This window comes from Microcaecilia unicolor, chromosome 5, assembly GCF_901765095.1.
Source record: "Microcaecilia unicolor chromosome 5, aMicUni1.1, whole genome shotgun sequence".
Taxonomy (NCBI): Eukaryota; Metazoa; Chordata; class Amphibia; order Gymnophiona; family Siphonopidae; genus Microcaecilia; species Microcaecilia unicolor.
Window position 1 is genome coordinate 37,692,504 of NC_044035.1, and position 21,781 is coordinate 37,714,284.

The 21,781-nt window shown below is 43.3% G+C and overlaps 1 protein-coding gene across 4 annotated transcripts in view; it reads left to right on the forward strand.

Annotated features, from left to right (window-relative positions):
* Positions 1-21,781, forward strand: part of STN1 (STN1 subunit of CST complex) — a 101,161-nt gene that overhangs the window by 9,234 nt on the left and 70,146 nt on the right. Inside the window, exon 2 of one of the 4 annotated variants that reach the window (XM_030202792.1) lies at positions 11,534-11,537. The exons of the other annotated variants lie outside the window; for them this stretch is intronic. The gene's annotated coding sequence lies outside the window, so the exon portion shown is untranslated. The remainder of the gene's footprint in view (positions 1-11,533; positions 11,538-21,781) is intronic. 4 annotated transcript variants of the gene reach the window in all.

Genomic DNA, 21,781 nt, shown 5'->3' on the forward strand with positions numbered 1-21,781 from the left:
CAAGGGGAGGTGGGAGGGACTATGAGAATATAAAGCCTGCTGTCCTCTGAGAATACCTGCTACAGGTAAGTAAGTCCTGTGCTTTCTCTGACACCCAACACGACAGTCGGTTTGTGCAATCCTGCTCAAGGCAGTAGTGAGATGTGAATGTGTGGACTGAAGACTACATCGCAGCCTTGCAATGGAGGCTGATCTCAAGTGGGCTACTGAAGCAGCCATGGCTCTGACAACAGCACAAAAAAAAAAATTTGTGTGCTACTGGGCAAAAACCATTTGTCCTATACTAAATTCAGTGTGCGTATTCCAAATCCAAAGTCAGAATTGTTGTAGCACGTCAGGAAATTTTGTAATGCATAAGTTTGCACTTGTTAAAAGTGCTTCAGGCATCTGCTTTTGCGTTTGTGACCGGTCATATTTTCCTGTTGTAAAAACCAGTAGTCCCCCATCATGTTGGGATTCCAGCGGCTTTGATATCTGTTTCTCCATTGTAGAAATGTCTTTATGGAACCTCTCTCCATGTTCGTCAGTTACGTGTCCCAAATTGGGTGGGAAAAAGTGAAGATGGGAAAGTTGTTCATTTGCTTTAAGCATGTCTACTAGTTCAGCATAGTTTTCAGCTCGTCTGTTCCCAAGGAAGTTCTGCACTACTAGCACAAATGCATCCCAAGCTGCAAGTTCCAGAGGGTTGAGTTTTGTTCTGAATGTGTCATCATGCATTAGTTTGTTTTCAGGGCCAATAAAAATTCCGGCCTTTATTTTAGCCTCGGTTTTCAGTGTGCTAAACATCTCCTTCAAATACTGGAAACCATTCCATCACGATCAAGTGCAATTACAACATTTTTTATCAAACCAAGTTTAATATGAAGTGGTGGAAAATAAACTTCAAGTGGATTGACCAGTGATTTGTGTTGTACATTGTACCAACCAACTGTGTGCTCGACTCTGAGAGGCCACTGTCTCATTTTGTAATGATTTTTGTCATCACGTCTGTTCCATAGGCACAAGAAACACATGTAGCACTGCTGCTTGGCCTACAGTGCTATCACTTTCAGGTCAGCACAAATATTCTATTTATGTTCAGAGTATTTGATCATTTTCAAAATCAACTCCATAGAAGCATGGGTCTCTTTCATTCCAACCCCATGAGCCAATAGAACAGATGGTTTTTCATTACCATTGTGCAACAAGACAGCTTTCAAACTCGTTTTGCTAGTCTATGAATAGCCTCCATTCATCGGGAACATGTGTACCATCTAACTCCATCATAAGACCATTTATATCAGTACAGAAACAGACATCGCTTTCCATTGCATAGCATGCAGCTAACTTGGTGTGTCGATGACGAAAGTGTGAAGTTGTGGCGCTTCGTTGTAGCAATTTCCATTCCCGAAGTCTAGAAGCTAGCAGTTCTGACTTTTCTTTAGGTAATGACAGAGCTCTTATCAGATCATCTAAATCTGATTGGCTCAGCAAGTGCGGCTGACCCTCCAGTTGTTCTGGATCAGGAAATACATCAAGCCGATCAACATCTTCATCAGGATCAGAAGCGTCAGTTTCAATTGCCGTTCCTGCTGCAGGAGGGGCAGGCACTGGATTCTCTACATCGTGTGGTACTGGTTTAAGAGCAGACTCACAGGATACACAATTTGCAACTTGTTTCTCTTTGAATATCCGGCGATTTTAGTCATGCAAAAGTAAGTCTGAACGGTGATTTTTCTGCTCACGCCAAACCATTGGCACTGCAAAAGCCATTCCTTTCCTTTTACCATTCAACCACTGCATTAGCCCAGAGTAGCACACAATGCAACAAACATGAGGTGCCCAGCTTTTATCTTGATCTCCAATTTGACAGTCAAAGTAATACTTGTAAGCAAGGCGCACTCGCTTTGTCAGATTCTTGCGCTGATCAGTGTATTTGCCACATATGTAGCAGAAATTGTCCAGATCGTTAACACATTTGCGTCTATCCATCTTGCCTTATATACTTACTGCTGACATCAGCCAATAGACCTGTCTGAGCGCCTCCGGACAGGTCTGGGCATGTCCGTTGGAATATTTCCAATATATAAGGCATTAATAATATAAGTGAATAGGCTTTGCATGTATAACTCAAAATCTAGACGTGTCAGGCAAATTCGGAGTTCATATTTGGAATTGGCGGGTTCAATTTAGTATAAATCACATGTTTTTCTCTCAGTAGCAAAATCATTGTTGCGTTGTGAGCCATGACATGACCCTCTAGGGCCAGCCCATCCTGTTGGGATCAAAAGAAACAAAAAGCTGGGTGGACTGTCTGTGGGGCCTTGTCGGCTCCATGTATTAGGCCAATGCCCTCTTGCAATCCAAGGTGTGCAAGCTGCTTTCGCCAAGATGGGCATGAGGTTGGGGAAAAAATGGTAAGACAATTGACTGGTTCAGATGGAAATTCAACACCACTTTTGGCAGAAACTTAGGATGCGTGCGGAGGACAACTCTATTGTGATAAAACTCAGTATAAGGTGCATCCACTACTAAGGCCTGAAGTTCACTGACTCTACGAAGTAACAGCCACCAAGAAAATGACCTTCCAGGTCAAATAATTCAGATGGCAGGATTCAGTGGCTCAAAAGGAGTTTTCATCAGCTGGGTGAGAGTGATGTTCAGATCCCATGACACTGGTGCAGGTTTGACAGGGGGCTTTGACAAAAGCAAACCTCTCATGAAGCAAACAACCAGAGGCTCTCTAGAGATGGTCTTACCTTCTACACATTGATGACAAGCACTAATTGCACCAAGGTGAATCCTTATGGAGTTGGTCTTGAGACCAGACTTTGATAAGTGTAGAAGATATTTAAGCAGGGTCTGTGTAGGGCAAGCAAGATGATCTAGGGCATTGCTCTCACACTAGATGGCAAACCTCCTCCATTTCAAAGAATAGCAACTCTTAGTGGAATCTTTCCTGGAAGCCAGCAAGACCCAGGAGACACCCTCCGAGAGATCCAAGGAAGTGAATTCTAGGCTCTCAACATCCAAGCTGTGAGAGCCAGATACTGGAGTATGGGATGAAGAAGGGACCCCTCATTCTGCGTGAAGAGGGTCAGAAAACACTCCAATCTCAACAGTTCTGCATAGGATAACTCCAGAAATAGAGGGAACCATATCTGCTGTGGCCAGAATCATGTTTCCGCAGTCTTGCTAGAGTTTCAACAATGTCTTTCCCACTAGAGGTATGGGAGGATATGCATACAGAAGACCTGTTACTCAATTGAGAGGGAAGGCATTTGATGCTAATCTGTCATGGGCATAAAGCCTGAAATAGACCTGAGGGACCTTGTGGTTGAGCTGAGTGGCAAAAAGATCCACTGAGGGGGTGCCCCACGCTCGGAAGATCTTGTGGGTTATGCCTATATTGAGAGACCATTCATGTGGCTGCATTATCCTGCTCAATCTGTCGGCCAGAGTATTGTTTTTGACTGCCAGATAAGTGGCTCAAGGGAACATGCCATGTTGGCAAGCCCTATGCCACATCTGGAAGTCCTCCTGACACAGGGCGTGATCCGGTGCCCCCCCTGCTTGTTGATGTCATACACTAAAACCTGATTGTCTGTTTGAGAAACATTTGGTGAGATAGCCGATCTCTAAAAGCCTTTAAAGCATTCCAGATCACCCGTAGCTCCAGGAGATTGATTTGAATATTCGTTTCCTGGGAGGACCAAGTTCCTTGAGTATGAAGCCCTTCTACATGAGCTCCCCATCCCAGAAGAGATGAATCCGTACTTAGCGCTTTTTGTGGCTGAGGAATTTGGAATGGATGTCCCAGAGTCAAATTGGATCGAATGGTCCACCAGTGAAGAAAGCGTACAAGCTCTGGGGCCACTTGGATGACATCTTCTAGACTCCCCGTGGCTTGACACCACTGAGAAACTAGGGTCCATTGAGCTGATCTCGTGAAGACGTGTCATGGGTCTAACGTACACTGTGAAAGCCATGTGGCCCAACAATCTCAAGATCTGCTGTGCTGTGACCTGCTTAGAGGTACGAACCTTGGACACGAGTACGATCAGATTATCTGCTCTCATCTCTGAGAGGTAGGCCTGAACCATTTGGGTATCAAGCAGGACTCCTATGAACTCCAATCACTGTTTTAAACTACCCCAAGTCCCATCTCCACCTTGTTCAGCGATTGAACATGGTGGAGATGGGACTTGGGGTAGTTTAAAACAAATTCTAGTAGCTCGAGCACCCGAATAGTCATCCACATGGACTCTTGAGCACCCTCCTCCAAGGTGCTCTTCACCAGCCAATCATCTAGTTAGGGGAACATAGACTCCCGGTCTGCAAAGCGATGCTGCAACTACTGCTAGACATTTGGTGAAGACCCTGGGAGCTGACGTGATGCCAAAAGGCAACACGTGGTACTGAAAGTGATGTGTTCCCAACCAAAATGACTATCAGGATGTGAGTATATGCATCCTTTAAGTCCAGAGAGCATAGCCAATCATTTTCCTGAATCACTGGGAGAAGGGTGCCCAGGGAAACCATCCTGAACTTTTCTTGGACCAGGAATTTGTTCAGGGCCCTTAGGTCTATGATAGGATGCCTCACCCTATTTTCGATTGCACACGAAGTACCTGGAATAGAATTCCCATCCTTCCTCCCCTGGTGGTAACGGCTAGACTGCATGGGCCTTCAGAAGGGCTGAGAGCTAAACGAATGAGGTCTTGGTGAGCAATTTGGAGGTTTGAGATGCCAACTGAGGGTGAATCCGAGATGGACCATTTTAAGAACCCACTGGTCAGAGGTTATAAGAGGCCATCTTTTGTGAAAACATTTTAACCTCCCCCAGACCAGCAAGTCATCTGGGATGGACACTTTTTTACTGTGGCTATGCTCTGCTGGAGCCAGCCAAAAGCTTGTCCCTTGCTTTGCCTGGTGAGCAATAGGGGCCTTAAGCGCATGCTGATGATGTGAACGAGCATGCTGGGGTTGAGCCTGAGTAGGCTGGCAAGCTGAGGGGGTTGTACCTACGCGTAGGATAGTAATAGGAACTCTTCCTTGGCTTGCCAAATGTCTTCCTAGCTGAGGAGGCTAATGCAGAAGGCACCCGGCAGGAGAGAGGAGATGTCATCAGTATGTTTTCTGATTTGGTCTGCGACCTCCTCAACTTTCTCTCCAAAAAGGTTATCCCGTTATCCCCCCCCCCCCCCCCCATCCCCGCACGGGGCATCTACCAACCTCTGCTGAACAGAATGTTCCAAGTCAGAAACATTCAGCCATGAGAGTGTGCGCATTGCTATACTCTGAACAGAAATCTTGGGTGCCCCTGGCCAAGAACTTTCAACACGCCTTCTGCTGCTTGACCAAGGGGCTCATTTTCAAAGCACTTAGACTTCCAAAGTTCCATAGGTTACCATGTAACTTTGTAAGTCTAAGTGCTTTGAAAATATGCCTCTAACTGGTGAACTGACTCGGCATGCTCTGGAGGGAGCATCTCAGCCAGGTTGTAGACACTCATGAAGAGTTAGTACGATTGTATTCGGGAAATGAACATTGAAGCCTGGTACATCTTCCACCCAAAGGAATTCAGGGTTCTAACTTCTTTGTCTGGGGGTGCCAAGGCATAGTCTCTAGAACTCCTGGCTCCTTTGAGAGTGGATTCCACCACCATGGAATTGTGAGGCAACTGAGGCCTTATTAAAACCAGGTGCACTGTGGATTCGATACTGGGCGTCAATCTTCTTGGGCATGACAGGGATCGAAAAGAGGGGACGCCCAGTTCCTGATGAGGAATTCTCTGAGTATCTCATGGAGAGGGGCAGTCATTGCCTACACAGGAAGAGTTGCGTAGTCCAGGACCTCAAGCCTTTTGACCCTGGGATCATCCTCCACTTCCAATGGAATGGCATCAGCCATTTTCTTAACAAAAGATGTGAATGAAAGGATCTCCGTAGGACACCTTATCCTTTCAGGTGGAGGAGAGGGTTCAGTAGGAATTCCATAGGATTCATCCGAGAAAAAGCAACTTGGATCCTCCTCTGAATCCCTTGAGCACTCCTCTTCAGTGTCAGACAAAGAATGAACCTGCCTCAACATGGAGGAACCACGTCCTCGAGAGCAGCGTTGAGAAGCTGGCTCTCCCCTCGACTCTGACGAAGCTTCCTCCACTGACGTCGAGGGAGTGCCGGCTTGGGTAGGGTTGACACTGGGGCCGCAAGTTCAAAGTACCTCATGAAAAACTCCAGAGGAAATTGGAATGTCAAGGGATAGGAGGTAGTGTCCTATTGTGGATTAAAAGCTGGTTAAAATATAGAAAACAGAGTAGGGTTAAATGGTCAGTATTCTTAATGGAGAAGGGTAGATAGTGGGGTTCCCCAGGGGTCTGTGCTGGAATCGCTGCTTTTTAACTTATTAATAAATGATCTAGAGATGGGAGTAACTAGTGAGGTAATTAAATTTGCTGACAACACAAAGTTATTCGAAGTTGTTAAATCGTGAGAGGATTGTGAAAAATTACAAGAGGACCTTATGAGACTAGATGTCTAAATGGCAGATGACGTTTAATGTGAGCAAGTCAGAGTGATGCATGTGGGAAAGAGGAACCCGAATTACAGTTATGTAATGCAAGGTTCCACACTGGGAGTCACCAACCAGGAAAGGGATCTAGAAATTGTCGTTGATATGTTGAAACCCTCTGCTCAGTGTGCGGCAGCGGCTAAGAAAGCAAATAGAATGTTAGATATTAGGAAAGGAATGGAATACAAAAATGAGGATTTTATAATGTTTTGTATCGCTCCAGGGTACGACCGCACCTTGAATATTGTATTCAATTCTGGTTGCCGCAGCTCAAAAAAGATATAGTGGAATTAGAAAAGGTACAGAGAAGGGCGACAATAATGATAAAAGGGATGGGAAGATTTCCCTTTGAGGAAAAGTGAAGCGGCTAGGGCTCTTCAGCTTGGAGAAAAAACGGCTGAGGGGAGAGATCTCTAAAATAATGAGTGGAGTGGAAAGGATAGACGTGGAACACTTTTTTAGTCTTTCCAAAAATACTATTACTAGGAGGCACGCGATGAAGCTACAAAGTACTAAATTTAAAATGAATCAGAGAAAGTTTTTCTTCACTCATTGGCATATGATCAAAACCCCCTCGCTGTTCCAAACAGCACTCTAAAAATGGCGCTGGAATAGCACGGGGCTTTACCGCCCCTATGATCAGAGATAATTGCGTGCAGATTTAAGCACGCCATTCTCTCTGATCATAGGGTAGTCAGGTCCAGAATGTGGGAAGAGCTGGCTTTGTCTTCAGGGATCACATGCTACAGCCAGAAATGGTGCATAAGAAGCACCTCTGCGGTTTACAAATTGAGTCTGGTGTTAGCTCCAGGCTAACACTAGCTCGTAAGACTCTACCCACCTCCTCTCCTGCACTGCAGGGACTTTTCTGCACCGATGGAACCTTCAGAGCTCCTGCCTGTCTCCTGCTACATCTCTTCAGGAGAAGACCTCATCATCAGGTTGTATAAAACCAGCTCTGAACTGCTAGGGGAAAATAAGCTGGTGGCCCTTAGATTCTGGGCCTAGGCATGTGTATGCTCAAACCTTTTAATAAGGGTGAGTCATTTTCCTATAGAGATCCTAGTGTTTGTGCATAAGTCTCCCATTGTTATTGCCTTCTTTATTCTAATAATTTATGTGCTGCGATAAATATATATATCTTATATAATAAAACGCATCTCCAACATTCTGAAGCTGACTGCATGGCTGAGGCATTCCTGCTCTCTGTATCCATCTCCTGAATTGACATCACGTACTTCTGGGTTCGTCACAAGCAGAAGTGACCAACCACACGAGGTTTCTCGGCTTCAGAATGTTAGAGGTGCATTCTATTAAATAGGATTGGTCAGTTCCTTGAAGCACAGCCAGAGCTCAGCATCCTGCACAGTAACACTCAGACACCAGAGAGAGAGGGGGGGGCCTGACACCACAGTGGGGGGAGGTATCTCTGTCACACACACACACACTCTCTCACACAGTCAATGTCTTTCTCTCTCTCACACTGTATCATATTCACTCTATGTGTCACATAGTCACTCACACACTCTCTTGGTCTCATACACTCAGTCTCACAGAGAGTCTGTGTCTCACACACTCTCTCTCTCTCTCGCACACACTGTATCTCACATACGCACCTGCACACACTCTCATTCTCACACGCACACTCTCTCTCTCACAGACATACTCGCACCCAGACTTACTCTCTCTCTCACACACACGCACATTCTCTCTCTCTCTCTCTCTCTCTCTCTCTCTCTAACACACAGTCACTCTCACATACACTCTCTCAAACTTACACACTCCGAGGAAAACCTTGCTAGCGCCTGTTTCATTTGTGTCAGAAATGGGCCTTTTTTTTACTAGTTTTTTATAATTCAGGCCTCATGCAGTTACTGTTAGTATAACTCGGCTGTGGACTTTGATCCATAAGGGAACATAAGATTGGTATAACAGAGTTCTAAATCATAACTATAATAAAGTTCTAGTTCCCAACTGCCCCACCCACTAGTAAAGGCAAAGTAATCTGTCTAGCCCCACACAGCCATTTTACTGCTGCGATAAAAATGGCTTTACTGCATGGAAAAGACTTGCATAAGGGCATGATAAAGACACTTTTACCATAGTTTGGTAAAAGGGCCCCAGAGTGATTCCCATGGAATAGGTCTTTTTGAGGAAACTGGCCACACAGTAAGGTTGTGAAAGCGGTCCCACCTCAATAATGTGACCAAGTGGATGTGTAAAGACCTGCCAATGCAATGATTCAACTGTTTTTTATTGCGGCAGGAAGATATAGTTGAGGAATATTTTGGGGTCTTCTAAGGGGAAATGGGTGGCAGCTTCTTGGCCCAAGAGTTTGAGGAGGGTGAGAGGGAGGGGGGCAATAGAAACAACAAAAAATATCACATTCTGAGAATTATGTACCTTAGTGGAAGCCCTGGAGATCTGGGCAAACAAGTATGTAAGTATTGCCACACTGGGACAGACCAAAGGTCCATCAAGCCCAGCACCCTTGTTTCCAACAGTGGCCAATCCAGGTCACAAATACCTGGCAAGATCCCCCAAAAAAGTTGAATACATTTTATGCTGCTTATCCCAGAAATAAGCAGTGGATTTTCCCCAAGTCATTTTAATAATAGTCTATGGATTTTTCCTTTAGGAAGCCGTTCAAACCTTTTTTTTAAACCCCGCAAAGCTGACTGCCTTTACCACATTCTCTGGCAATGAATTCCAGAGTTTAATTACATGTTGAGTGAAGAAAAAGTTTCTCTGATTAGTTTTAAATATACTACTTTGTAGCTTCATCGCATTCCCCCTAGTCCTAGTATTTTTGGAAAGAGTAAACAAATGATTCACGTCTACCCATTCCACTCCAAGCATTATTTTATAGACCTCTATCATATCTCCCCTCAGCCGTCTTTTCTCTAACTTGGAGCCCTAGCTGCTTCAGCCTTTCCTCATACCAGCGCTCAAGGGCTTTCAAAAGTGATCAAATCCGGCAGATTTTAAAGAAAGAATCATGAGAAATCCTCTCTTCCAACCTGGTATTATATTTTGCAGCAGTAAGGCAGTTTTGTTTTAGGCACTCTTTTGTGAGCATAGGAGAGGAATACAAAATGACCTCATTTTCACAAGCTTGACTGCATTAGCATGCTATTTGTGCTGTTCGCCAGCACGCTTGTTTGTTCCCACGGTCTGGGCCTCTGAACATTCTATTCAGGTAAATGTGGACACTAGTATGGCACTAATGGTCTCTAGCACACCTGTGTTTACTTTTGAGCATCGGGGGGGGGGGGGGGGGGCGGCCTTAGGCAGAGAAAAAAGATGATTTCTGTTAATGGGGGGAGTCAAAGCAGTTGGTCTTCTACATCTAGTTGCCAGTCTCAAAATACACATATGCCAGTTTTGGTAAGGTGCTACACTTTTTACAAAAAAAAAAAAAAAAATTGTTTTTATTAAGGAACATTCCATAACATACATACATAATATTGCAAGTACAGAATGAACAAACAGGAAATTACCGCATAATGAAGTTAGATCACTGAGGGGTCTTTTTACTAAGGTGTGCCAACAAATTTAGCATGTGCTAAATGCCATGCAGCCCACTTCGTTAGTGCACCTTAGTAAAAGGACCCCTGAGATTGCTGGTCAAAACTAGAAGAAGAAAAGAGTTAAAAATGTTTGGGTTCTGCCAGATACTTGTCAGCTGGCTTGGCCACTGTTGGAGACAGGATACTGGGCTAGATGGACCATTAGTCTGACCCAGTATGGCTACTCTTTTATGTTATAATGTGGGGTAATTGTGTGTGAAAGCTCTGGCACCCACGTAGTTCAGCAGTGACTACTTCTGATCAAGGTGGAAGCCCCAAGCAACAGGCCCTAAAATATAGTGTGAAAAGAATTAAGGAGCCACAATTAAATATCACCTGCTTACTATTCACTTAGGGGGTCTTTTTCAAAGGCACAGTAGCATTTTTAGCACGCACTAAACACTAGAGATGCCCATAGGAATATATAGGCATCTCTAGCATTTAGCGCGCACTTATTTTTAGTGTGCACTAAAAACGTTAGCACGCCTTTGTAGATGACCCACTTAGATATGTTTCTTCAGAAACCACTACATGTACATTTGTATCAGAAACCACTACATGTAAATTTGTATATTATATTTTCTGTTAGCTGGAAGTGCTTGATAAAGCACTTCAGTCCTTGTGCCGAATGCATAAGCCAGCTTTACCCAGAGCCAGTGCAACCCCAAAGAGTGAGCATTTCCCCAAAAGAACAACCCACCTGTGGGGAAAAGGCCATTTAGTGGGGAGACACTGTGCACCCATGCTGTTAGCAAAATGCTGGCTGCTTTCTCCCAGATTCTCTTGGGCAGGATTATTGTGCATGGATTCCTATAACCCTCTTTTGTAATTATTGTAAGAGTCAGAAACCTGGTTTTACTAGTCCAGTGGGTATATTTTTTCCCATGATTATATTTGCACACCAGAAGCAATTAGTGGTGGTAGGATTTTCTGCATTTAAATTAATGAATTCTTTATAGGCAAGAAAAATTGCAGGCTGAGTGGAAGTGCATTGTCAACATTACAGTAGTAAACTGAAATGGTTAGGGCAATTTGTGAAAGCTGAATATGTTTGCATATATTCTTAATCTGCACAGGTAATGCTTAGTTGGCAGTTTGTAATAAATGGTGTAACTTTTTGCATTTCCTGAAACATTTTACCATGCTAATACTGTGTTGTGAAGGACAGTGGCTTTTCTTTCTTTACGTAAAAATGTTGCCCTTGGAGGTTACAGTTCTGATAATAATAAATATCTCTCAATAATACATAGCTATAATATCTAGCTAGTCTGATATTTTAGATATTCTGATATTTTACAGAACTTGAATTTCTACTTTATAGAACAGCTTTCAGGAGTTCTCAACAGGCAAGCCATTTATTGGAAAAAATCAATATCTGTGAATTGTTAATATTGAAATCTAGGTTTTTAAAGACAAGTTCTTTGGCGTTGCTCATCTAAGATTTTTGTACAGAAACATGCTGCTTATCAAAAAGAATTCACCTTTCAGAAGAAATTTACTGCAATAGATTTGTCATTTATTTCATATATCTTCATCAGCAGGGCTAATTGGGTAAAGAAAAATTGCATCAGCTATCCTTAGGGAGTCCATTTTCATTTTCTCAAAGTCTCCTGTATGAATGGCCCTAGGGATGACCTGATTGATAAACCCTTCTTCAGAAGTAGATTAGCCTCTTGCTCTAATGTTCACTGTAAATATGAAGATATCTACTTTATGCTTTGTGAGAACTGATGTGTTTTATAATATGACAGTACCACCTCCTGAAAAGCTAGATGTGCTCAAGTCTGGTGTATTTATTGCATTTAATATTGTTTCTTCAGGGGGTCTCTTAGTTGTCACTGTTCTATCCACAGAGGAGTAATCATCAGCTAAAGTCTTTTAGGCTGTTGCAAGATTGCGACTGTAAAAGTTAACTCATGAATTATTGTTATAATTTCCCTTCCTTACTCTGGAATGAATTACTGATATGAATCTGAGAACATTACTTTTAAAGAGTTTGCAAGCATTTTTGTTAAATAGTAGCATGTGAAATAGTTTTAAAGCACGGGGTACAAAAGTAACAAAAAAAAATATATATATATATAACCACCGCCACTGCCGCAGAGAATGAAACAGAGGAATAGATGGGTCACAGTAGGCTCTGGTAGACTAAGACCTGTGACACAGAAGTACTCGCCCTCCTATCCCTTGCCCCTGTCTATTTCTTTTGTGCGTTGTCATTATGATGCTAAAAAAAGAAGTACTAAAGTGGAACCAGAGGCAATGAAAGTAGCACAACCCAAGAAACATCCCCCAAACAATGACAGATTGGTGAAAAGCACAAAGTTCTTACTGCTAGGAGACTCCATTATCAGAGGCATTAACTTAGGAACACAGTTCAAGGGTTCCAACCTAGTGAAATGCCTTCCAGGATCCTTAGCTACCAGATGTAATGACCAAATACTGAACTTGATCTGAGAAGAGACCAAGGCTTCAAATACTGATGTTGTAATTCACCTGGGGACAAATGGCCTGGCCAACAATAGCAAGTTTACAGCACAGAGAGCATTCCAGAAGCTTGGGGAGGGACTGAAATCTTTGGTTTGGACTGTGGCTTTTTCTGAAGTAATTCTTACATAGGGGAAGGGAGAGGAAAGACTATGCAAAACAGTGGAATTCAGTAAGTGGCTTGAGTCTTGATATAAAGAAGGTTTTAGTAATTGGTCAGCCAGGAAAACATGTGACCAGCTACCATTCTCCATCTCAAAAACCAGAAAGAACCAATTTCATCTATCACTGAGATTTCATTGGATCAATATACCCCACCGGACTTCAGCCTATGGCCCAACAAGAAATTATAAAAACTCCCCCCAGGATGTAGACCTGCACCTTTCTCTGGACCTTCAATGCATCTTGATGCCACACACACCCCGGATAAGACTTTCTACAGGTTCCACTACTAACAAATCTCCAAAAAGACTTATTTTCCAGCAAGGTTCAATATCAAAGCTCCTTCATCACTCCAACCAACAGCAGAAAGAATTCATCTGAGCCTCAATCAAGAAGCCTTCTTTCCCCAACAAAGAATCCAGCTAAGAGAAAAGACCTCCTTCACCATGCCAGCTAGTACTAGAAAGAATACATCTGAGCGTCTAAAGTGAATTGCTATTAATCGAGCATAGTCAATAATTCTGCATTGCTAACAATATTTATCTTGTGGCACATTTCGCTTGTGTAAAAATCCCTAAACTGCCTTCTAAAATCATTGAGAATATGTTCTGAGCACATGCCCTTAAATATTATATAGTACAGGTTAATATAGTTCCCCTTTACCACATCATCATTTTACACTCCTATGTTCTAATGTATGCCTTGTATTGTGTCAATGATTTCAAGCAGTTGGCTGTTTTGGTGTTTCTATTCAATTTTCAATAAACAAATTGAAATATAAATCCTTTAGTACTGGGCTGGCAGTGAGCAGCAGCTCATACTGGCTGCTCATGCTGGCCCTGAGCCTTCCCTCTGATGCAATGTCCTGTTTGTGGGACCAGGAAGTTGCATCAGAGGGAAGGCTCTGGACCGGCGTGAGCAACTGGTATGAGCTGCAGTGGAGGAAGTTAAGAGACGCTGGATCATTGGGAGCCTTCACCTGACAGGGCTTAGGGACCCCTGTCTGCCACAACCCAGCTGTGCCGCTGCTGGGTTGGTCTGAGCTGAAAGCTACGCCACTGCTAGGGAATGCTCCAGGACTGGCTTGAGAAACACTGCAGGAGGAGAAAGAGCTCTTTCTAGTGTAGGAGTGTTAAACTGCAATCTGTGAGGTGCACAAACTAGTCAGATTTTCAGGATATCCCTAACGAATATGCACCAGATATATCTTATGGCTACCCTTCAGTATTGCAATTCGATATGGGGCAGGTATTTCCCCAGAGAAACTAGAGGAAAGCCTAGAGCACCAAGATTCTGGGGGCGGCCAAAAGCAGTGGGCAGGTAAATTATATCCCCTCCCTCATAATTCCCACTCTCCCAGAGGCTACCACAGTAACATAGTAGATGACAGCAGAAAAAGACCTGCATGGTCCATCCAGTCTGCCCAACAAGATAAACTCATATGTGCTACTTTTTGTGTTTACCTTACCTTGATTTGTATCTGCCATTTTTAGGGCACAGACCATAGAAGTCTTGCCCAGCACTAGCCCCGCCACCCAATCTCGGCTAAGCTTCTGAGGATTCATTCCTTCTGAACAGGATTCCTTTATGTTTAACAGTACTTGATAGCACCGTTTCCTCTTCTGTACAGGGTCAATCTCATAGTATGAGCTTGAGATCCCATAACCTCCTCATATTGCAAGAATGGCCCCACATAGCAAAGGAAGCCGACACACTATTAAGTGCCCATTCTCCTGATGGCCATAGGCTCTAAGCAGCTGGGAGATTAGGGGTCAAATATCCTTTTAACAGACTGGTTAGAGACCCCTGTTCTATAGCCTTACTGAGGGGACTCTTCTCTACCATCCCTCAGGGTCCTCTACTGCTGCACTAAACAATATACTTTTCCATCACTGTCACTGCTCTTGTATTTCAACATTTTGATTCAGATTTTTAAAACACCTCCACCCTCTCCATCCTAAAAGGATTATAGCCTAGTATGGCCACATCACATTTGTGGGGAAACATTGAACCACGTCTCTGTAATAGCAACAATATCCAAGTTTTCTTCAAACATCAGGGCTTGCAAGTCTTGCACCTTTTTACTTAGACTACGAGCATTTGTGCTCATTGCTTTCCATGTGCTAAGTGAGTTTACGTTTTCTATATTTAGGTGACCTTTCCCTCTGCCATCACGTTTATTCTGGGGGTGACTTTCTGAATTCCCTTGTTTACTTTTGTCACCCCCACCCTCTACATAAGTACATAAGTAGTGCCATACTGGGAAAGACCAAAGGTCCATCTAGCCCAGCATCCTGTCACCGACAGTGGCCAATCCAGGTCAAGGGCACCTGGCACGCTCCCCAAACGTAAAAACATTCCAGACAAGTTATACCTAAAAATGAGGAATTTTTCCAGTCCATTTAATAGCGGTCTATGGACTTGTCCTTTAGGAATCTATCTAACCCCTTTTTAAACTCCGTCAAGCTAACCGCCCGTACCACGTTCTCCGGCAATGAATTCCAGAGTCTAATTACACGTTGGGTGAAGAAAAATTTTCTCCGATTCGTTTTAAATTTACCGCACTGTAGCTTCAACTCATGCCCTCTAGTCCTAGTATTTTTGGATAGCGTGAACAGTCGCTTCACATCCACCCGATCCATTCCACTCATTATTTTATACACTTCTATCATATCTCCCCTCAGCCGTCTCTTCTCCAAGCTGAAAAGCCCTAGCCTTCTCAGCCTCTCTTCATAGGAAAGTCGTCCCATCCCCACTATCATTTTCGTCGCCCTTCGCTGTACCTTTTCCAATTCTACTATATCTTTTTTGAGATACGGAGACCAGTACTGAACACAATACTCCAGGTGCGGTCGCACCATGGAGCGATACAACGGCATTATAACATCCGCACACCTGGACTCCATACCCTTCTTAATAACACCCAACATTCTATTCGCTTTCCTAGCCGCAGCAGCACACTGAGCAGAAGGTTTCAGCGTATCATCGACGACGACACCCAGATCCCTTTCTTGATCCGTAACTCCTAACGCGGAACCTTGCAAGACGTAGCTATAATTCGGGTTCCTCTTACCCACATGCATCACTTTGCACTTGTCAACATTGAACTTCATCTGCCACTTGCACGCCCATTCTCCCAGTCTCGCAAGGTCCTCCTGTAATCGTTCACATTCCTCCTGCGACTTGACGACCCTGAATAATTTTGTGTCATCGGCGAATTTAATTACCTCACTAGTTATTCCCATCTCTAGGTCATTTATAAATACATTAAAAAGCAACGGACCCAGCACAGACCCCTGCGGGACCCCACTAACTACCCTCCTCCACTGAGAATACTGGCCACGCAATCCTACTCTCTGCTTCCTATCTTTCAACCAGTTCTTAATCCATAATAATACCCTACCTCCGATTCCATGACTCTGCAATTTCTTCAGGAGTCTTTCGTGCGGCACTTTGTCAAACGCCTTCTGAAAATCCAGATATACAATATCAACCGGCTCCCCATTGTCCACATGTTTGCTTACCCCCTCAAAAAAATGCATTAGATTGGTGAGGCAAGACTTCCCTTCACTAAATCCGTGCTGACTTTGTCTCATCAGTCCATGTTTTTGTATATGCTCTGCAATTTTATTCTTAATAATAGCCTCCACCATCTTGCCCGGCACCGACGTCAGACTCACCGGTCTATAATTTCCCGGATCTCCTCTGGAACCTTTCTTAAAAATCGGAGTAACATTGGCTACCCTCCAGTCTTCCGGTATTACACTCGATTTTAGGGACAGATTGCATATTTCTAACAGTAGCTCCGCAAGTTCATTTTTTAGTTCTATTAATACTCTGGGATGAATACCATCAGGTCCCGGTGATTTACTACTCTTCAGCTTGCTGAACTGACCCATTACATCCTCCAAGGTTACAGAGAATTTGTTTAGTTTCTCCGACTCCCCCGCTTCAAATATTCTTTCCGGCACCGGTGTCCCCCCCAAATCCTCCTCGGTGAAGACCGAAGCAAAGAATTCATTTAATTTCTCCGCTACGGCTTTGTCCTCCTTGATCGCCCCTTTAACACCATTTTCGTCCAGCGGCCCAACCGACTCTTTGGCCGGTTTCCTGCTTTTAATGTATCTAAAAAAGTTTTTACTATGTATTTTTGCTTCCAACGCTAATTTCTTCTCAAAGTCCTTTTTTGCCCTCCTTATCTCCGCTTTGCATTTGGCTTGGCATTCCTTATGATCTATCCTGTTACTTTCAGTTGGTTCTCTTCTCCACTTTCTGAAGGATTGTTTTTTGGCTCTAATGATTTCCTTTATCTTACTGTTTAGCCACGCCGGCTGACGTTTAGTCTTTTTTCCCTTTTTTCTAATACGTGGAATATATTTGTCCTGAACCTCCAGGATGGTGTTTTTAAACAGCATCCACGCCTGATGCAAGTTTTTTACTCTGCGAGCTGCTCCTTTCAGTCTTTTTTTCACCATTTTTCTCATTTTGTCGTAATCACCTTTTCTATAGTTAAACGCTAGCGTACTTGATTTCCTAGTTTCACTTCCTTCAATGCCAATATCAAAACCGATCATATTATGATCACTGTTATCAAGCGGCCCTCGTATCGTTACCCCCTGCACTAGATCATGAGCACCACTAAGGACTAAGTCTAGTATTTTTCCTTCTCTTGTCGGCTCCTGAACTAGCTGTTCCATGAAGCTGTCCTTGATTTCATCAAGAAATCTTATGTCCCTTGCGTGTACAGATGTTACATTACCCCAGTCTATATGCGGGTAATTGAAATCCCCCATTATTATTGTGTTGCCCAGTTTGTTTGCGTCCCTGATTTCCTTTAACATTTCCGCATCCGTCTGTTCGTCCTGGCCAGGCGGACGGTAGTACACTCCTATCACTATCCTTTTCCCCTTTGCACATGGAATTTCAATCCACAGTGATTCCAAGGAGTGTTTTGCTTCCTGCAGAATTTTCAATCTATTTGATTCAAGGCTCTCGTTAATATACAATGCTACCCCTCCACCAATCCGATTCACCCTATCACTACGATATAATTTGTACCCCGGTATGACAGTGTCCCACTGGTTATCCTCCTTCCACCAGGTCTCAGAGATGCCTATTATATCTAATTTTTCATTTAGTGCAATATATTCTAACTCCCCCATCTTATTTCTTAGGCTCCTGGCATTCGCATATAGACATTTCAAACTATGTTTGTTGTTCCTAAGTACATCATGCTTAGTACTTGACAGTATTAATTGGCAATCTTTTGTCTGATTTTTATTGTTATTTAAAGATACCCGATCTACTACAATCTCTTTTGCAACCTCACTATCAGGATACTCTATCTTCCCTGTTATGGTGATATCTTTGAAAGATACCTTATCCCGAACCATGCTCTTTTGAGCGACTGTCGGCCTTCCCCCCATTTCTAGTTTAAAAGCTGCTCTATCTCCTTCTTAAACGCCGATGCCAGCAGCCTGGTCCCACTCTGGTTAAGATGGAGCCCATCCTTTCGGAATAGGCTCCCCCTTCCCCAGAATGTTGCCCAGTTCCTAACAAATCTAAAGCCCTCCTCCCTGCACCATCGTCTCATCCACGCATTGAGACTCTGGAGCTCTGCCTGTCTCTTGGGCCCTGCGCGTGGCACAGGTAGCATTTCAGAAAATGCTACCCTGGAGGATCTGGATTTCAGCTTTCTACCTAAGAGCCTAAATTTTGCTTCCAGAACCTCTCTCCCACATTTTCCTATGTCATTGGTACCCACATGTACCAAGACAGCGGACTCCTCCCCAGCACTATCTAGAATCCTATCTAGGTGACACGTGAGGTCACCAAGGATCCTTTTTCCCCACCACAGAAAAGATGTAGCCCATTAAAACTGTACAGCCTGTTATTTTTCCACACACCTATACTTGACAATATTACGTGGGTCACTGTCTGTGAGTTTCAGGTAGATGAGCTTTCCAGGCTCTGTGATTACAAGGTTAAGTGAGACATTGTCTGTGAGATTCAGGCAGATGGGCTATCTTTTGTTATCCAGCCTTTTTGATTGCTGTCAATATGCAGACTCTGTTCTTTGGAGATGTGGTGATTAACTTTTTAGTATCCACCCAGTCAGTTTCTATTGTTACAAGTTATTAGTGGTCTTCAGGGGAATGGGGTCAGATTCTGATACTGAACATGTTGCATTAGCAAAACATATATATATATATATATATATATATATATATATATATATATATATATATATATATATATATATATATATATATAATTTCAGCAAAATCAATAACTCTGAAAACCCATCCTATCATGCTGGGTCGCAAGTATCTGGCAGAAACCCAAATCATGGTAACACTTCATGTTACCAATTCCAGAGCAAGCAGTTGCATCCCCATATCTGTCTCTGTAGCAGACTATGGACATTTCCTTCAGGAACTTGTCCAAACTTTTTTTTTTAACCCAGATACGCTAACCGCTGTTAATACATCCTCCAGCAAAGAGTTCCAGAGCTTAACTATTCGTTGTGTGAAAAAATGTTTCCTATTTATTTTAAAAATATTTCCATGTAACTTCCTTGAGTGTCCCATAGTCTTTGTACTTTTGGAATGAGTAAAAAATTGATTTACTTCTACTCATTCTACACCACTCAGGATTATGTAGACCTCTATATCTCCTCTCATCTGTCTCTTTTCCAAGCTGAAGAGCCCTAACCTCTTTAGCTTTTCCTCATATGATAGGAATTCTGTCCCCTGTATCATTTTGGTTGCTCTTCTTTGAACATTTTCTAATTCCACTATATCTTTTTTGAGATACAGCAACCAGAATTGAATGCAGTACTCAAGATGAGGTCGCACCATGGAGCGATATAGAAGCATTATAGTATTTTTGTTCTTATTCACCATCCCTTTGCTAATAATTCCTAGCATCCTGTTTGCTTTTTTGGCCGCCACCACACACTGAGCAAAAGATTTCAGCGTATTATCTACAATCACACCTAGATCTTTTCTTGGTTGCTGACCCCCAAGGTAGATCCTAGCATCAGGTAACTTTGATTCTTTCTTTCCAATGTGCATCACCTTGCATTTGTCCACATTAAATTTAATCTGCCATTTCGATGCCCAGTCTTCCACTTTCGTAAGGTCTTCTGCAATATTTCACAGCCTGCACATGTTTTAACAACCTTGAATAGTTTTGTCATCTGCAAATTTAATCACCTCACTTGTCATTCCGATTTCCATATCATTTATAAATATGTTAAATAGCACCGGTTCCTGCGGCACTCCACTGTTCACCCTCCTCCATTGAGAGAAATGACTGTTTAACCCTACTCTCTGTTTTCTGTCCAGTAACCAATTTCTAATCCACACCAGAATATTGCCTCCTATCCCATGACTCTCTTATTTTCTCAGGAGTCTCTCATGAGGAACTTTATCAAAAGCTTTCTGAAAATCTAGATACACTACTACATCAACTAGCTTACCTTTATCCACATGTTTATTCACGCCTTCAAAGAAATGAAGCAAATTGGTGATGCAAGACTTCCCGTGGCTGAACCCATGCCGACTCTGTCCCATTAAACCGTGTTTGTCTATATGTTCTGTAATTTTATTCTGTATAATAGATTCCACTATTTTTCCTAGCACTGACATCAGGCTTTCCAGTCTGTAATTTCCCAGATCACCCCTGGAACTCTTTTTGAAAATCGGCGGTGTCACATTGGCCAGTCTTCAGGTACTATGGACGATTTTAATGACTGGTTACATATTACTAACAGCAGATCAGCAATTTCACGCTTGAGTTCTTTGCGTACCCTTAGATGTATGCCACCCTGTCCAGATGATTTACTACTCTTTAATTTGTCAATTTGGCTCAGTTCATCTTCCAGTTTCACCGAGATTTCTTTCAGTTCCTCTTCATCATCACCCTTGAAAACCATTTCCGGTACAGGTACATTTCCCTTTAAGATTTAAGAAGAGTTCCCAAGATAAGTAACAATCATTTAAGATAACATTGAATTTAAAACGTCACAGCTAATACTAGCTTTCCTAAGGAAACAGACTATTCTGTATCTCAAAAGGTTTTGTGGTCAATTGTAACAATAAAGTGGAGTTTTTTTATGACTAATGATTGGGGGAGAGCCACCCACATATATGAAGGTTTTGCCTTACAAGTGGATGTGAATCTCGAGTCTGAAGTCTTTTTTTTTTTTTTCTCCACTTTTGAGTGATAGCTATATGCCATATGACCCTTCTAGAGATACAGAATAAAAGAGTGGGGAATTACTGATGAATGGTAATTGAAATCACCCATTCCATATCATCAAGCTGATCAATCCATAGACTGGTGGGTTGTGTCCATCTACCAGCAGGTGGAGATAGAGAGCAAACTTTTGCCTCCCTATATGTGGTCATGTGCTGCCGGAAACTCCTCAGTATGTTCTCTATCTCAGCAGGTGGTGGTCACACACAGCAGCAGCTCTGGCTAGGCCTCCAAGCCTAATCCTTAGGTTTTGTTGAGGCCTGGGGTTGAGGGCTCTTTTGAGCAAGTGCAAACCTGGTGGTGCCAGGTCCCTCCTTTTCTCCCCCCTCCCGCTGGCTCCGTTTAAAAAAAAAAAAAAAAAAAAAAATTTTTAAACGTCTTTAAAGGCGTTTAATTCGACGTTTCTTTAAACGTTCATTGCAGCTACTCACTGGGACACCAGTTCGTTACAGCTCGGAGCGGCAAGCAGGTAATTTTACCTTTTTATAGCGGGCAGGGGGTTCCCCGATTCTTCTCCTCGTGGCATATGGCGTCGGAGGGCGAGGGCGCAAAGGGTCGCTCCCCGGATCGCTGGAGCGCTTCTAGAGGGGATGCGGGGGTTTTACAACCTGATTCGCCCTTGATGGGTGACAGTTTAGTGACCGATGAATGTCCCGGTCGTTCCTCCGGCGTGGCGGTTTTTTCCCGCCATAAACGCCCATCCCCCGCTCCTCGCCTCCGCCATCTTGGCCGGCCACGCGGCTCGGACG